Source organism: Pogoniulus pusillus, chromosome 41, assembly GCF_015220805.1.
Source record: "Pogoniulus pusillus isolate bPogPus1 chromosome 41, bPogPus1.pri, whole genome shotgun sequence".
In the NCBI taxonomy this organism is placed as follows: domain Eukaryota; kingdom Metazoa; phylum Chordata; class Aves; order Piciformes; family Lybiidae; genus Pogoniulus; species Pogoniulus pusillus.
The window spans coordinates 2574040-2588945 of record NC_087304.1 but is presented as its reverse complement, the minus strand read 5'-3'; the positions used below and the strand labels follow the sequence as shown (position 1 = coordinate 2588945).

Genomic DNA, 14906 nt, shown 5'->3' with positions numbered 1-14906 from the left:
TCCCAGGCTCGGTCCTGCTCTTCCGACTCTCGGAAGAAATCCTGGGATTGATCCCCCGCAACCTAACCCAGGGAGGAGGAGGAGGAGAAGGAGGAGGAGGAGGAAGAGGAGAAGGAGGAGAAGGAGGAGGAAGAGGAGAAGGAGAAGGAGGAGGAAGAGGAGAAGGAGAAGGAGAAGGAGAAGGAGAAGGAGAAGGAGAAGGAGAAGGAGAAGGAGAAGGAGAAGGAAGAAAAGGAGGAGGAAGAGAAGGAGAAGGAAGAAAAGGAGGAGGAGGAGGAAGAGAAGGAGAAGGAAGAGAAGGAGGAGGAAGAGAAGGAGGAGGATAACGAAGAAGAGGAGGAGGGCAGGAGTATGAGGAGGAGGAGGAGGAGGAGGAGGAGGAGGAGGAGGAGGAGGAGGAGGAAAAGAAGGAGAAGGAAGAAAAGGAGGAGGAGGAAGAGGAGAAGGAGAAGGGAGAAAAAGAGGAGAAGGAGAAGGGAGAAAAAGAGGAGAAGGAGAAGGGAGAAGAGGAGGAGGAGGAGGACGAGGAGGAGGAGGAAAAGAAGGAGAAGGAAGAAAAGGAGGAGGAGGAAGAGGAGAAGGAGAAGGAGAAGGGAGAAAAAGAGGAGAAGGAGAAGGGAGAAGAGGAGGAGGAGAAGAAGGAGGAGGAGGACAAGGAGGAGGAGGCATCGCGGTGGCTTCATCCTGTTCCACTCTCTCCCCGGGGAGAGGCACATTTGGCACCCAAACTGTTCTCTGTCTCACACGGCTGAGGAGGGACCCCCGAGGTGCTGCCGTCAGCCGCCGGCCCCCGGGGCCGTCCCCAGCTTCCCGTGGCTTATAAATATCCTGGGAAGCTAAAATGCCTTTCCCCCTGGGATCTGCCCTGCCAGCTGATTCCCCCCATCCCCCGCCTTGGGAATTGGGGAGGAAGCAAGGAGGATTAACCCGGGAAAAGGCACTCTGCAGGTCCCCTGTTAGCTCGGGAAAGCCCCCGAGCCTTGGCAGCAGTGGGGAAACTGAGGCAGAGCCTTTCCCTTCCCGAACCCACAGCCAATCTCCCTGCCTGTGGGACAATAGCTCCAAGTGCTGGGTGCTGCACTTTGGCCACAGCAACCCCATGCAGAGATACAGGCTGGGGTCAGAGTGGCTGAGAGCAGCCAGACAGAGAGGGATCTGGGGGTGCTGATTGATACCTGCCTGAACATGAGCCAGCAGTGTGCCCAGGTGGCCAAGAGAGCCAGTGGCATCCTGGCCTGCATCAGCAATGGTGTGGCCAGCAGGAGCAGGGAGGTCATTCTGCTCCTGTACTCTGCACTGCTTAGACCACACCTTGAGTGCTGTGTTCAGTTCTGGGCCCCCCAGTTTAGGAAGGACATTGAGATGCTTGAGCATGTCCAGAGAAGGGCAACGAGGCTGGGGAGAGGCCTTGAGCACAGCCCTACGAGGAGAGGCTGAGGGAGCTGGGATTGGTTAGCCTGGAGAAGAGGAGGCTCAGGGGAGACCTTATTGCTGTCTGCAACTACCTGAGGGGAGGTTGTGGCCAGGAGGAGGTTGCTCTCTTCTCTCAGGTGGCCAGCACCAGAAGGAGAGGACACAGCCTCAGGCTGTGCCAGGGGAGATTTAGGCTGGAGGTGAGGAGAAAGTTCTTCCCTGAGAGAGTCATTGGACACTGGAATGGGCTGCCCGGGGAGGTGGTGGAGTCGCCGTCCCTGGAGCTGTTCAAGGCAGGACTGGACGTGGCACTTGGTGCCATGGTCTGGCCTTGAGCTCTGTGCTAAAGGGTTGGACTTGATGAGCTGTGAGGTCTCTTCCAACCCTGGTGACACTGTGATACTGTGGTACTGTGGTACTGTGGTACTGTGATGCTGTGGTACTGTGATGCTGTGGTACTGTGATGCTGTGGTACTGTGGTACTGTGACACTGTGGTACTGTGATGCTGTGGTACTGTGATGCTGTGGTACTGTGATGCTGTGGTACTGTGATGCTGTGGTACTGTGATGCTGTGGTACTGTGATGCTGTGGTACTGTGACACTGTGGTACTGTGATACTGTGGTACTGTGACACTGTGGTACTGTGATGCTGTGACACTGTGGTACTGTGATGCTGTGGTACTGTGGTACTGTGATGCTGTGGTACTGTGATGCTGTGACACTGTGGTACTGTGACACTGTGACACAAGGGGACCTCGGGATGGAGCCTTTCCGTGCGTGTCCCAGGCACTCTGCCAGCATCAGGCCAAGGGACCGAGTGTGACATTGACTCCTCCAGCCTGGTGGCATCTCAGCAGCAGCTGGGCCCGTGCCCAGGGCTGGCTGTGGGATCTGGGCAGGGTGACCTTTCCGTGGGGCAGAGCCTGCCCATCTTGTGTGGGTGGTGCCCGCTGGCACCCTGTGCTCCCGGCCGGAGGCAGGCAGGACCCGGGGCTATTTTGAATGCTGCTGTGTTGGCCTTGGCAGGCAGCTCAGGGCTGGCTCCTGGATTAGCTCCCAATCCCCTCGCATTTTTGTCTGGGGGGTGGGGGGGAAGTCAGTCCACGGGGCCGTGGCACCGGTGCTTGGCACCAAGTCCCCAAACCAGCTGTTGGTGATGGTGTCTCTGCCCCTTCCCTGTAGCTGGGAGAGTGACAGGGCTCAGCCGTGCCCTTTGGGCTGTGTCTCTTGGGGGGCAGGGTGCTGGGGGGGGGGGCATTCAGCAGCTCTGGTACCCAAACCCCCCGGATCTGGGGGCAGGAAAGGCCTCAAGAGGGAGCTCAAAGCTTTCAAGCTGCCGACATGGAACTTGCAGGGAGCAGCCTGAGCGCCTCCTGACCTGGGGGGGGAGGTGGGGGTGGGGTGGGTGGGTTCTGGGTGCCCTCTGCACCCCTTTAAAGAGGGAGTTCAACTCCTAGAAGCAACTTTTGGCCAGGCCAGGTCTCTGGGAAGGTCTAGGTGAAGGGATGCTGGACAAGGAGGTGCCATGCTCAGGGCAGGCAAAGGGCCACCCTGTGTGTCCCCAGACCTCGTCCCCGTGGCAAGATGTGGCGTCTGGGCACTGACTCTGTGACTCCACAGCTGCCAGGGCACTGCTCTGCAGATGCTCTGGGCCTTCTGCTCTCCCTCCCACCTCCTTCTCCTCGGGATCAATTAGGATTATGAGCAGGGCTAATTAACAGGCTGCTTAATTGCACTCTGAAGCGCTCCATAAATCAGGGGCATTAAAAGCAGCTCTAAGGAAGATGCCATCTCCTTCCTGCCAGCCCAGCCTCCACCAACAGCCTTCTCTGGATTGTCCCAGTCTCTCCAGTCCCTCTTTCCAAACTATCCACCTGGGATCAGACCCTTCCCCCCCTCCCCCAATCCCAGCAAGCCCAGGGTCAGATGTGTCCCCACCACTGAGCTGCTGAGGGAGCTGATTTCCAGGGAGGCTTCCACAACCTCCTTCCCAGCAGCTGCCCAGGTCCTGCTCACGTAAAGGGAGCTTGGGAATTGCAGCAGTTCCCCCTGGCTGCTGTAAACAAGGATGCTCCCGGTGGGAATACCACGTGGAGCAGCTCCTGGACACCCCTTCACCATCTCTATGCTGTGGTCAGAGGAAGCAGGACTCCCCTGGCACGGCCACTCACCCCATGGCACACAGCACCCTCCTGGGGGGTGCCCAGCAAAGCGTGGTCACCTCTGTGGTAGCACCTTGGCTTTGCCCCAGCCCAGACAGAGGTCACACAAGGACAGGAGCAGAGTGGGGGTGTGAACTGGGCAATGCCTTCTCCAGGGATGGGTTTGAGGCCAGATACGGAGCCAGGCACAGAAGCAGGGCACATCAGCATGCCACCAGCGCTGGGTCTGCTCCTCCCAGGGTAAAGCAGCTTCTGAGCCTGGCTACTCTGTACCTGCCATCCAAAAAACCTGACTTCCAGCTCTGCTGTGGCATTCCCAAGCTGTCCCTGAGGCTGTCACCGTGTGACAGTGCACTGCCTGCCTCCCTCTGCTCTGCAAAGACCACTTTGTGCCACCTTCAGGGGCTTCAAGCCGCGGGACCCACCAGCACCTCCATCCTCCAGTCCCTGCTCAAGATGCTCCAGGACAATTCCCTTCCACCCTCCCCAGGCTGAGAGTGGGGATGGTACCAGGAAGCCACAGCATTGGACCCCTCCATCTCAGCCTCAATCCCCCATCAAAGGCACCTCTGGCATCCCCCAAACCTCTCTCCCATCTCAGCCCCCCCCAGATTCCCACAAACTCACCCATGCCCTCCTCTGCCAAATCCCCATCTCAGTCCTCCCAAGTCCCCCAACCTTCACCCTCATCCCACTCCTCAAGCACCCCCAGCTCCCTCCACCCTCTACCCTATTTCACCCCCCCAAATCCCCTCAATTCCACCCCTATCTCAGCCCCCCAAGTGTCCCCAGCCTCTCCCCGTCCCACCCATCAGGTATCCCCAAAGTCACTCCTATCCCTGACTCCAATCCCCCCTGCCTCATCCCCCCTCAGACTCCCCTCGGCCTCACCCCCATCCCAGCCCCCCCAAGTCCTGCCACTTCTCCCCAGGCGTTCTGGAGGCGTGGCTATGCAAATCACCCCGCTGCCCACAGCCAATAGCGAGCGCGCCTGGCACCTCTATGCAAACACATGCACGGAGGGGGGCGTGGTTATGCAAACACAACCCGGTTTGTGGGCGGGGTTATGTAAATGTAGCGGAGGCTGCTCGGACAGGCGGCGAGCAGCGGCTGCTCCGGGGGACTCGAACCGGCACCGACACCGACACCGGCGCCGGACAGTACCGGGGCCTTACCGGGGCTGTGCCGGCTCCGCTGCAGCACCGGGAACCCGCGGCCGGGCCGGTGGGGAGCTGCCGTGGAAGAAAAGCCAGTGTCCAGGTGAGTATCCCGGGATGGGGGGCGAGGGGGCGCACCGGGAGGCAGCCACTCTCCGGTATCACCGCTAAGGGGGAGGGAAGGCAGCGTTGACCGCGCACCTTTAGCCCCGTCTCTGTGCCTTCCATGGAGGGGCAGCCTTAAGCACCCCACCGGTCGCCCCGTCGGGGCTCCACGGGGTTTGGGGAACGGTGCTTGTCCCGGGATGATGCCGGTGCGGCCGAACTGGCGCCCCACGGGCTGGCCTGGGTACGGCAGAGCCCCGGCCCCCGCCCCGCCGTCCCGGGCTGGCTATAAAAAGCCTGTGGTTAGCTCGGGGCGGTTATTTTTACTGGTGTCTGAGCAGCGAGGAACGCCCGGGCTGAACCCAAAACGCAGCCTGCCTGGAGCCGCCCTGTCCCGCCGCTGTCCCCTCCCCACCTCCGCCACTCCCGGGGCTCACCGAGCCCTTAGGGGCTCACCGAGGCTGAGCCCAATGTGTAGGGGGTAAACTGAGGCACGGCAGCGCCGGGCTGTCGGTTCAACCACGACTAACGTTGCCGGTGGCCCTGGCGTCAGCCTGGCATTGCTGGGGGGAGGGGGTGGCAGGGGTCTGGCACTCCACGACACGCTGTGCTTTAAGGCTCCCCGGTGGGGATGTGACAGGTCCAAGGCTCTTGGCGACATGTGGCAGCTCCAGCTACGCCCCAGCACACGTGGGTCTCCCTCCGGCGCTGTCCCCCGTGGGGACACCACAGAGGGTCCCATCCCAGGGGCTTTGCCCTTCTAACGAGAGAAAAGTTTCCCAGAGCTGCTGGCTCCGGAGCTGGGAGTTTGCAGGGAGGGAATTCACCTGGCAGCCGTCGGGAGCGCAGGAAGGCCGGGAGCAGCCGGGGGTGGGGGTGGGGAGGCGGTGGGCATCGTCCCCTCGCTCGCATCCCAGTGGGCACCGGTCGGGAAGGGAGCGTGGGCAACCCGCCCGTGGAGCCGGATCCTGGCCCTCTTCCAAGTCTCTGGCTGCCAGCTGGACACGTCACACGTGGGTGATGTGTGAGGGAGACCTGGGTAGGTCGGGGCAAGGGGAGGAGGGAGTTGGGGGGTGGGGGGGCGTTGGGATGTAGATGTATCCGCTCCAGGTTTGGTTTGGGGAGTGAAACTTCCCCTGCTTGTCTCCAAAGTGGGAGCGCTGAGCGCTGAGAGCTGGGCAGGGCAGCAGCGAGGGAGGAAAAAAGGGATTCGGGAAGCTCTGAGTGATGCAAAGGGATGGGAATTCCTGCTGGCACCCAGGAGAAGCATCTGTGCTGCCGGGGGGGGGCGGGGAAGAGGGGGGATGCCCATACTGCTGTGGGGGGGTGCCCGGAAGGATTGGGGTGGGAGGGATTGGTGTCTTTAAAGGCTCTGGATTTCCCTCCTCTTCCAACGAGGATTGCTTTGGGATCGTCAGGAACAAGCCAGGTTTGTGGCCACGAAGCCCTAAGGCCACAGGGATGGGTTCAGACAGCAACTTCTGGCTGCCCTCCCCCCTTCCCCCCCCCCTCCAGCAGTAAACGGGCACCGCTGCCCATATAAATGCCCAGCTGCTGCCTGGGGCAGCCCAGCCCCATGGGAACAGCCTGATGCTTCCCTTAGCGGCCAACACCAAGCAAAAAGGTGGTCTGGTCCCCGGGGGGGGGTGGGGGTGTCCATTTGTCCGTCCAGCTTCCCAAGGGCAGGAGCTGCCATGGGTTTGGGGGGGGGGGGGGGGGGGGGGCGCGTTTCAAGCCTCCCCCATCCACACAGTCATTTGGCAACCGAAAAGCCTCCACCCATCACCACGCTGCACCCCCACAGCACCAGGCCATGGGACTGAGGGGGGGAGGGGGGGTGGGACATGACACTTTCAGTCTGTGTCACCCCCCCCCCCCAGAGGGATGAAGCTGGGGCTGGATGGTGGCCAGGTCAGCCTGAACCCAGCCACAGCCTGAGTGGCACAGGGCAATGGCATGGTTGGGTATGTGCTGCGATGGGGGGGGAGGGGGGATGGATGGTTTATAATCCACCCCCTCCTCGCCAGGGATGCTGTTGGGTGATGCTGATGAGGTGGAGGAAGTCTTAGTGCTTGGCCACATCATCCTGAAGTGCTCTCAGGTCCCAATCCCCTCCAGCTTCTCCTTTCCCCTGCTTCCCAACACCTTCTTCTTGCTGTCTCCCCCCAGTCCCCTGCCAGCCCTGCTCTGGGTTTTGTTTTTGCTGGTGGAGCTATAAAAAGCAGAAGGTCTCCAGCAACCTCCAAGCCCCAAACTGATCCAAGCTTGGATTTTTCCCTGCTCCAGATGCTTCTCCCACCCTAGGGACCCCCTTGAGCTCTAGCAAGATGGAAGAGGACAGCACCAACCAGGGATGGATGTGGTCCCACCGTACTGGGGTGGTCCTCAAAGCTTCCATTTCATAACCCTCCCACTCCTAACCTCTGGATTGGATTCCCTTTGGGATTTTTGCTCTTCCTGGCTCAGATTTTCCCTTCCCCACACCCACCCATCTCCCCCCGCCCCCCATCCAAGGGAAAAAAATGGGATGGAAACTCTTTCTCTAACTTTATTCATGGCTTTCCCCCACCCCCCTCCAACAAAAACCTTCTGGGAAGATGTTGAAGGCCAACAGTGGGTGGATGAAATGCTGGGGAGCTCAAGAATCCTAAACTGGGGTTGGGAGGGGAGGGGCTGGGACCCCGGAGCAGCCTTTGGGCTGCTCCGGGGTCCCAGCCCCTCCCCTCCCAACCCCCTGATGCTTTGATTTTAAGGATAAACTTGATGGATTTAGCATTCCTGAGCTCGCTCAGGGATGAGGATGGATACAAAGGTGACAAAAGAAGCACCACAACCCTCCCAACGTCGCTCCCAATACCCTCCAGGGGGGTCCTCATCGTCACCACGCATCGATTAGGAGCTGGGATGGGAACTTTCCTGCTTCCAAAGGGATACAAATAACCTCATCCCAGCCCGAAAAAGGGTGGGGAGGGAGGGGGGGAGAGGTGAGGTGATAGCTTGTGGCGAAGGGGATGATGAGGATGAGGGTGTGGAAGGGAGTTGGGTGCGTGCGAGCGAGCAGAGAGCCCAAGCTAAAGATAAACGTGAGTGGGAGGGAGGGAAAACCAGCAGCAGGATGCCAGGCAGCACTGGAGCCTCTGCCCAGCACAGGCAGGAGGAAACTTTTCCTCTCTGGAAGGGTTTTTTTTGAGGGCTCAAGAGCTTTCCTTGCAGGGAATGTTGGTGGTTCTTTCCTAAGTGAGTGAGAGCAGCCCTGAGGAGAGGCACTTGGGGATGCTGCTGGAGGAGAAGCTCAGCAGGAGCCAGCAGTGTGCACTTGCAGCCCAGAGAGCCAAGCAGAGCCTGGGCTGCAGCAGCAGCAGTGTGGCCAGCAGGGCCAGGGAGGGGATTCTGCCCCTCTGCTCTGCTCTGCTGAGAGCCCACCTGGAGTCCTGCATCCAGCTCTGGAGCCCCTGGGCCAAGAGGGCTGTGGAGATGCTGGAGAGTGTCCAGAGCAGGGCCAGGAGGATGCTGAGAGGCTGCAGCAGCTCTGCTGTGAGCACAGCCTGAAAGAGTTGGGGCTGTGCAGGCTGGAGCAGAGGAGGCTCCCAGGGCACCTTCTTGTGGCCTGCCAGGACCTGAAGGGGGCTCCAAAAAAGCTGGGGAGGGACTTTTGAGGGTGTGAGGGAGTGACAGGAGTGGGGGGGATGGAGCAGAGCTGGAGGTGGGGAGAGAGAGGCTGGAGGTGAGGAGGAAGTTGTTGAGCAGGAGAGTGGTGAGAGCCTGGCAGGGGTTGCCCAGGGAGGTGGTTGAGGCCCCATGGCTGGAGGTGTTTGAGGCCAGGCTGGCTGAGGCTGTGTGCAGCCTGCTCTAGGGTAGGGTGTCCCTGGGCATGGCAGGGGTTGGCACTGCCTGCTCCTTGTGCTCCCTTCCAACCCTGCCTGGCTCTGTGATTCTACGATCACTGGAAGGGTCCCAGAGCCCTGGCACAGGCTGCCCAGAGGGGTTGTGGAGTCTCCTCCTCTGGAGCCTTTCCAGCCCTGTCTGGATGTGTTCCTCTGTGACCTGTGCTGGATAAGCTTTGTCCTGCTCTGCAGGGGGGTTGGACTCTGTGATCTCCTTGGGTGCCTTCCAACCCCTAACATCCTGGGATCCTGGGATCCTGTGAGCCTGGGATGATTCTGTGCTGCTGCTGCTGCAGGGTGCTTCATCCCCACCGAGTCCTCATCCTCACGGCCGAGCTGAGCAGGAGCTTTGTGTGTGCACCAGGTGGGACCTTGTGGAGCTGAGTTTGAGGAGGGTCTGTGAGGGTTCCATGGGGCACAGCACCTCAGCTCTGCACCCTTCTGCTCTGGATGGGAGCCAGGCTGCTCCCTGCATGCTGAGGACAAGAAGGGATGATGCCACCTCGCTGGAGGTGGCACTGCCCCTGGCTGCTGGCTGTGATAATCGCCTGCAGCCTTCACGCTGCTTTATCATCTCATCAGTGCCTGCTGCAGCAATTAAAAGCCAAAGTGAAATCCTCCTCTCCCCTCCCAGCCCTTAATGCCTGCCCCCGGGGCGGGGGGGAACCGAGTGCCCATGTCCTGCCGCACTGCGGTGCCCGAGGCGCCAGGACCTGCTACGGCAGCCAGCTGAAGCACCTCGTACCGTGCTCCTGGAGACCACCAGTCCCTGGCACCTCATTCCCAGAGAGCCTCACTCTCCTGGCACCCAGTTTCACTCCCTGGCACCTCACTCCCAGAGAGCTTCACTCCCCTGGCACCTCACTCCCAGAGAGCTTCGCTCCCCTGGCACCTCACTCCCAGGGAGCTTCGCTCCCCTGGCATCCAGTTGCACTCCCTGGCACCCCATTCCCAGAGAGCTTCACTCCCTTGGCACCTCACTCCCAGGGAGCTTCACTCCCTTGGCACCTCACTCCCAGGGAGCTTCACTCTCCTGGCACCTCACTCCCAGGGAGCTTCACTCTCCTGGCACCCAGTTGCACTCCCTGGCACCCTGTTCCCAGAGAGCTCCACTCTCCTGGCACCCAGTTTCCCTCCTTGGCATCCCATTCCCAGAGAGCTTCACTCCCCTAGCACCCAGTTGTTTCACTCCCTGGCACCCTGTTCTCAGAGAGCTTCACTCCCCTGGCACCGGACTCCCAGAGATTTATTCCCTGGCACCCCATTCCCAGAGAGCTTCACTCCCTTGGCACTTCACTCCCAGAGCTTTACTCCCTGGCACCCCATTCCCAGAGAGCTTCACTCCCTTGGCACTTCACTCCCAGAGCTTTACTCCCTGGCACCCCATTCCCAGAGAGCTTCACTCCCTTGGCACTTCACTCCCAGGGAGCTTCACTCTCCTGGCATCCCAATCCCAGAGAGGCTCACTCCCCTGGCACTCAGTTGCACTCCCTGGCACCCTGTTCCCAGAGAGCTTCACTCCACTGGCACCCCATTCCCAGGGAGTTTCACTGCCCTGGCACTTCACTGCCCTGGCATCCCACTCTCAGAGAGCTTCACTCCCCTGGCACCCCATTCCCAGAGAGCTTCACTCCCCTGGCACTTCACTGCCCTGGCATCCCACTCTCAGAGAGCTTCACTGCCCTGGCACCCCATTCCCAGAGAGCTTCACTCCCCTGGCACTTCACTGCCCTGGCATCCCACTCTCAGAGAGCTTCACTCCCCTGGCACTTCACTGCCCTGGCACCCCATTCCCAGAGAGCTTCACTCCCCTGGCACTTCACTGCCCTGGCACCCTGCTCTTGCAGAGACTCCCACTCCAGGAGAGCATCACCTCCCTTGCACCCCGTTTTTGGAGAGCATCTCTCCCCTGCCCTGCCCTGCCCAAACCCTACCCCTGCCCAGCAGGCTCCCAGCACACGGCACGGTGCCGGTGGCAGCAGTGGCCCTGTCGGGGCCCTGTGCGTGTGCCCGTGGGTGCCACGTGGCCGCCGTGGGCCATGGGCCAGGGAGATGCCCCGGGAGAAGCAGAGGAGCCCCACGGAGCTGCGTGGGGCAGGGGCTGATGAAACCATCCCGCGTGTTGCAGCAGCCTCCGGCGAGAGCCCTGCTGGTGGGGACGGGGAGGAGGGGACAGGAACGAGCCTCAGCACCCCACGGGGAGCCTCTGGTGGGTTTGGCCACGGCAGGTCCCCAGCTCGTCCCCAGTGGTGCTGTGGCTGCTGCTGCTTCCTCTTGCCTCCCACCTCTGAGTGCTATTCTGGGCTGGGCCTCCCCCCTGCATCACCCCACGGGTGCTGGTATCCCCCTAGCACCCCCACAGCATCACCCCAGGGGTGCTGGTATCCACCTAGCACCCCCACAGCATCACCCCAGGGGTGCTGGTATCCACCTAGCACCCCCACAGCATCACCCCACGGGTGCTGGTATCCCCCTAGCACCCCCACAGCATCACCCCAGGGGTGCTGGTATCCACCTAGCACCCCCACAGCATCACCCCAGGGGTGCTGGTATCCACCTAGCACCCCCACAGCATCACCTCATGGGTGCTGGTATCCCCCAGCACCCCCACAGCATCACCTCAATGGGTGCTGGTATCCACCTAGCACCCCCACAGCATCACTCATGGGTGCTGGCATCCCCTAGATCCCCCACAGCATCACCCCAGGGGTGCTGGTATCCACCTAGCACCCCCACAGCATCACCCCAGGGGTGCTGGTATCCCCCTAGCACCCCCACAGCATCACCTCATGGGTGCTGGTATCCCCCTAGTACCCCCACAGCATCACCCCACGGGTGCTGGTATCCCCCTAACACCCCCACAGCATCACCCCACGGGTGCTGGTATCCCCCTAACACCCCCACAGCATCACCCCATGAGTGCTGGTATCCACCTAGCACCCCCACAGCATCACCCCACGAGTGCTGGTATCCCCCTAGCACCCCCACAGCATCACCCCACGGGTGCTGGTATCCCCCTAGCACCCCCACAGCATCACCCCACGGGTGCTGGTATCCACCTAGCACCCCCACAGCATCACCCCACGGGTGCTGGTATCCTCCTAGCACCCCCACAGCATCACCCCATGGGTGCTGGTATCCCCCTAGCACCCCTACAGCACCACCCCACGGGTGCTGGTATCCCCCTAGCACCCCCACAGCATCACCCCACGGGTGCTGGTATCCCCCTAGCACCCCCACAGCATCACCTCATGGGTGCTGGTATCCACCTAGGGCCTCCACAGCATCACCCCATGGGTGCTGGGTGCCCCAGAGCACCCTGCCTGGGCAGCTGTGACTCCTCCTAGGCTGAGTGCAGTGCAGGTACCCCAAGGGTGGCTCCTGTCCCCTGTCCCTGTCCCCTGTCCCCTGCCGTGGAGCAGCACAGAGCAGGGGCCACAGCCAGGCTCTGGAGCAGGCAGGGCCAGGCAGGGACTTGCAGGCTCAATCCCAGTGCAGGGGTTCTGCACCCAGCTACAAACTGGGGTGCTGGAGCAGGGGGTTTGGCAGGAGCTGGAGGTGGTGAGGAGCCCCTTGGCAAGCATTTCGTGTCCCTACTGCAGAGCTGGGGTTGGGGGGGGACACAGATCCAGCGCCCTGAAAAGTGCCCACCCTGGGCTGAGGCAGGGAAACAGAGACTCAAACCAGCCAAACCCAGCTGCCAGCCAGAGCCCCGGGCACAGCTTCTCTTTCTGCACCCCAAATTAAAGCTTGTGGGGTGGCAGTGAGCAGCTGAGAGCTGACCCAGCCGGAAACACCCTGACCTCGATGCCATGCCACAGGTGGCAGTGCCAGGAGAGCAGCAACAGACTCAGCCCTGCGTGGGCAGCAGGAATGGTTGGGAAAACCTTTTCACTAGGGAATCTCTGCCTCTTCCTGGGCTGGGGTTGGGAGGAGGAGGAGGAAGAGGGGGGGAAAAGCTAGGGTGGTCTTGGCACCCACTCCCCAACCTCCCTGTACCTTGGTGCCATGCGTGGGCCCTGGGGCTGCAGGGTGGCAGCGAGGTCGTGGGAACAGCAAAGCAATTTCCTTCCAGAGAGCAAAATTAGTTTTGATCAGCTAAATATAGCAGCTGAGCAAGATGGTAAATGGCAACGTGCTCCAGAACAGGGAGGGAGGGAGAAGCAGGGCAAGCTGGGGGGCATCACGGGAGCAAAAGGCCTGCCTGGGTACCAACCTGTGCCCCCAGGGCTGCGTCGCTGCCATGGGGAGGGAGGTTTTGGGGGTGGCTGTTATGCCTGTGGGAGCTTGAGCACAGAGATCTCAGCCCCATCATTAGCCCAGCTCTTGTCCCGTGGCCATGGTGTGGGCACCAACTGGGTCAGGTCTGCTGGGGTGGGCAGACCTGGGCATGAGGGTGCCTGTTGGGAGTGGTATGGTGCCAGCTGTGGGTCTGCAGCAGAGAGACCTCAGCTCCACCAGTGTCCCAGCTCAGCTCTTGCCCCATGGCCATGGGGTAGGAACCAAGCTGGGTGAGGTCTGCAGCCAAGCTGGGGTGGGCAGGCTGGGTACAAGGGTGCCTATTAGGAGCTGCACGATGCCAGCTGTGGGTCTGCAGCAGGCTGTGGTGGGCATCAGGAGGTAGGGGGAGGGAGGCTCTTGGGGTGCCTCTGGGAGCCTCAGCACAGAGACCCCCAGCCCCACCAGTGTCCCAGCTCAGCTCTTGCCCCATGGTCATGATGTGGGCACCAAGTGGGTCAGGTCTGCAGCCAAACTGGGGTGGGCAGGCTGGGTACAAGGGTGCCTATTAGGAGCTGTGTGATGCCAGCTGTGGGTCTGCAGCAGGCTGTGGTGGGCAGCAGGAGCAGGGAGCAGGCCCTTGGGTGCCTGTTGTGCCTGTGGGAGCCTCAGCACAGAGACCCCAGCCCCACCAGTGTCTGCAGCCAAGCTGGGGTGGGCAGGCTGGGCATGAGGGTGCCTGTTGGGAGTGGTATGGTGCCAGCTGTGGGTCTGCAGCAGAGAGACCTCAGCCCCACCAGTGTCCCAGCTCAGCTCTTGCCCCATGGCCATGGGGTAGGAACCAAGGTGGGTGAGGTCTGCAGCCAAGCTGGGGTGGGCAGGCTGGGTACAAGGGTGCCTGTTAGGAGCTGTGTGATGCCAGCTGTGGGTCTGCAGCAGGCTGTGGTGGGCATCAGGAGGTAGGGGGAGGGAGGCTCTTGGGGTGCCTGTGGGAGCCTCAGCACAGAGACCCCCAGCCCCACCAGTGTCCCAGCTCAGCTCTTGCCCCATGGTCATGATGTGGGCACCAACTGGGTCAGGTCTGCAGCCAAACTGGGGTGGGCAGGCTGGGCATGAGGGTGCCTGTTGGGAGTGGTATGATGCCAGCTGTGGGTCTGCAGCAGAGAGACCTCAGCTCCACCAGTGTCCCAGCTCAGCTCTTGCCCCATGATTATGATGTGGGCACCAACTGGGTCAGGTCTGCAGCCAAACTGGGGTGGGCAGGCTGGGCATGAGGGTGCCTGTTGGGAGCTGCATGATGCCCACAGTGCTTCTGCAGCAGGCTGTGGTGGGCAGCAGGAGGTAGGGGGAGGGAGGCTCTTGGGGTGCCTGTTGTGCCTGTGGGAGCCTCAGCACAGAGACCCCAGCCCCACCAGTGTCTGCAGCCAAGCTGGGGTGGGCAGGCTGGGCACAAGGGTGCCTGTTGGGAGCTGTGTGATGCCAGCTGTGGGTCTGCAGCAGGCTGTGGTGGCACTGGAGGGGGGGTCCTAGGGTAGGTTTGGGGGTGATCTGGGGGGGATGACAAGAGGAGCAAGAGTTGGGTTGCTGTGGGGGTGGGGGGGATGTCACAGGGGGGGTGTCACAGCGCAGTGGCAGGCTGTGGTGGGTGCTAGCAGCCTGCCAGGGGGGTGAGATGTGGGGGGTCGTTGGTGTCCCCCCCAGGGCCCTGCCCAGCGCTGGCTGCGTGGCACACAGAGGTGGTTTCACTTTGCCTCTCCTCAGGCAGCCACTTCCTGACCTGTGAGTGGGGAGGGTCAAATTTAGCTTGGTGGTGCTGAGAGGGGAGGAGAGGGGAGGGGAGGGGAGGGGAGAGGGGAGGGGAGGGGGAGGGGAGGGGAAGAGAGGAGAGGAGAGGAGAGGAGAGGAGAGGAGAGGAGAGGAGAGGAGAGGAGAGGAGAGGAGAGGAGAGGAGAGGAGAGGAGAGGAG

At 61.5% G+C, this 14906-nt stretch overlaps 1 protein-coding gene across 3 annotated transcripts in view; it reads left to right on the top strand.

The window, feature by feature from the left end:
• Nucleotides 1-4766: 4766 nt before the first annotated feature.
• MEF2B (myocyte enhancer factor 2B) overlaps nucleotides 4767-14906 on the top strand; it is a 21388-nt gene continuing 11248 nt past the window's right edge. For all 3 annotated transcript variants that reach the window (XM_064175178.1, XM_064175177.1, XM_064175176.1), the window contains exon 1: nucleotides 4767-4836. The gene's annotated coding sequence lies outside the window, so the exon portion shown is untranslated. The remainder of the gene's footprint in view (nucleotides 4837-14906) is intronic.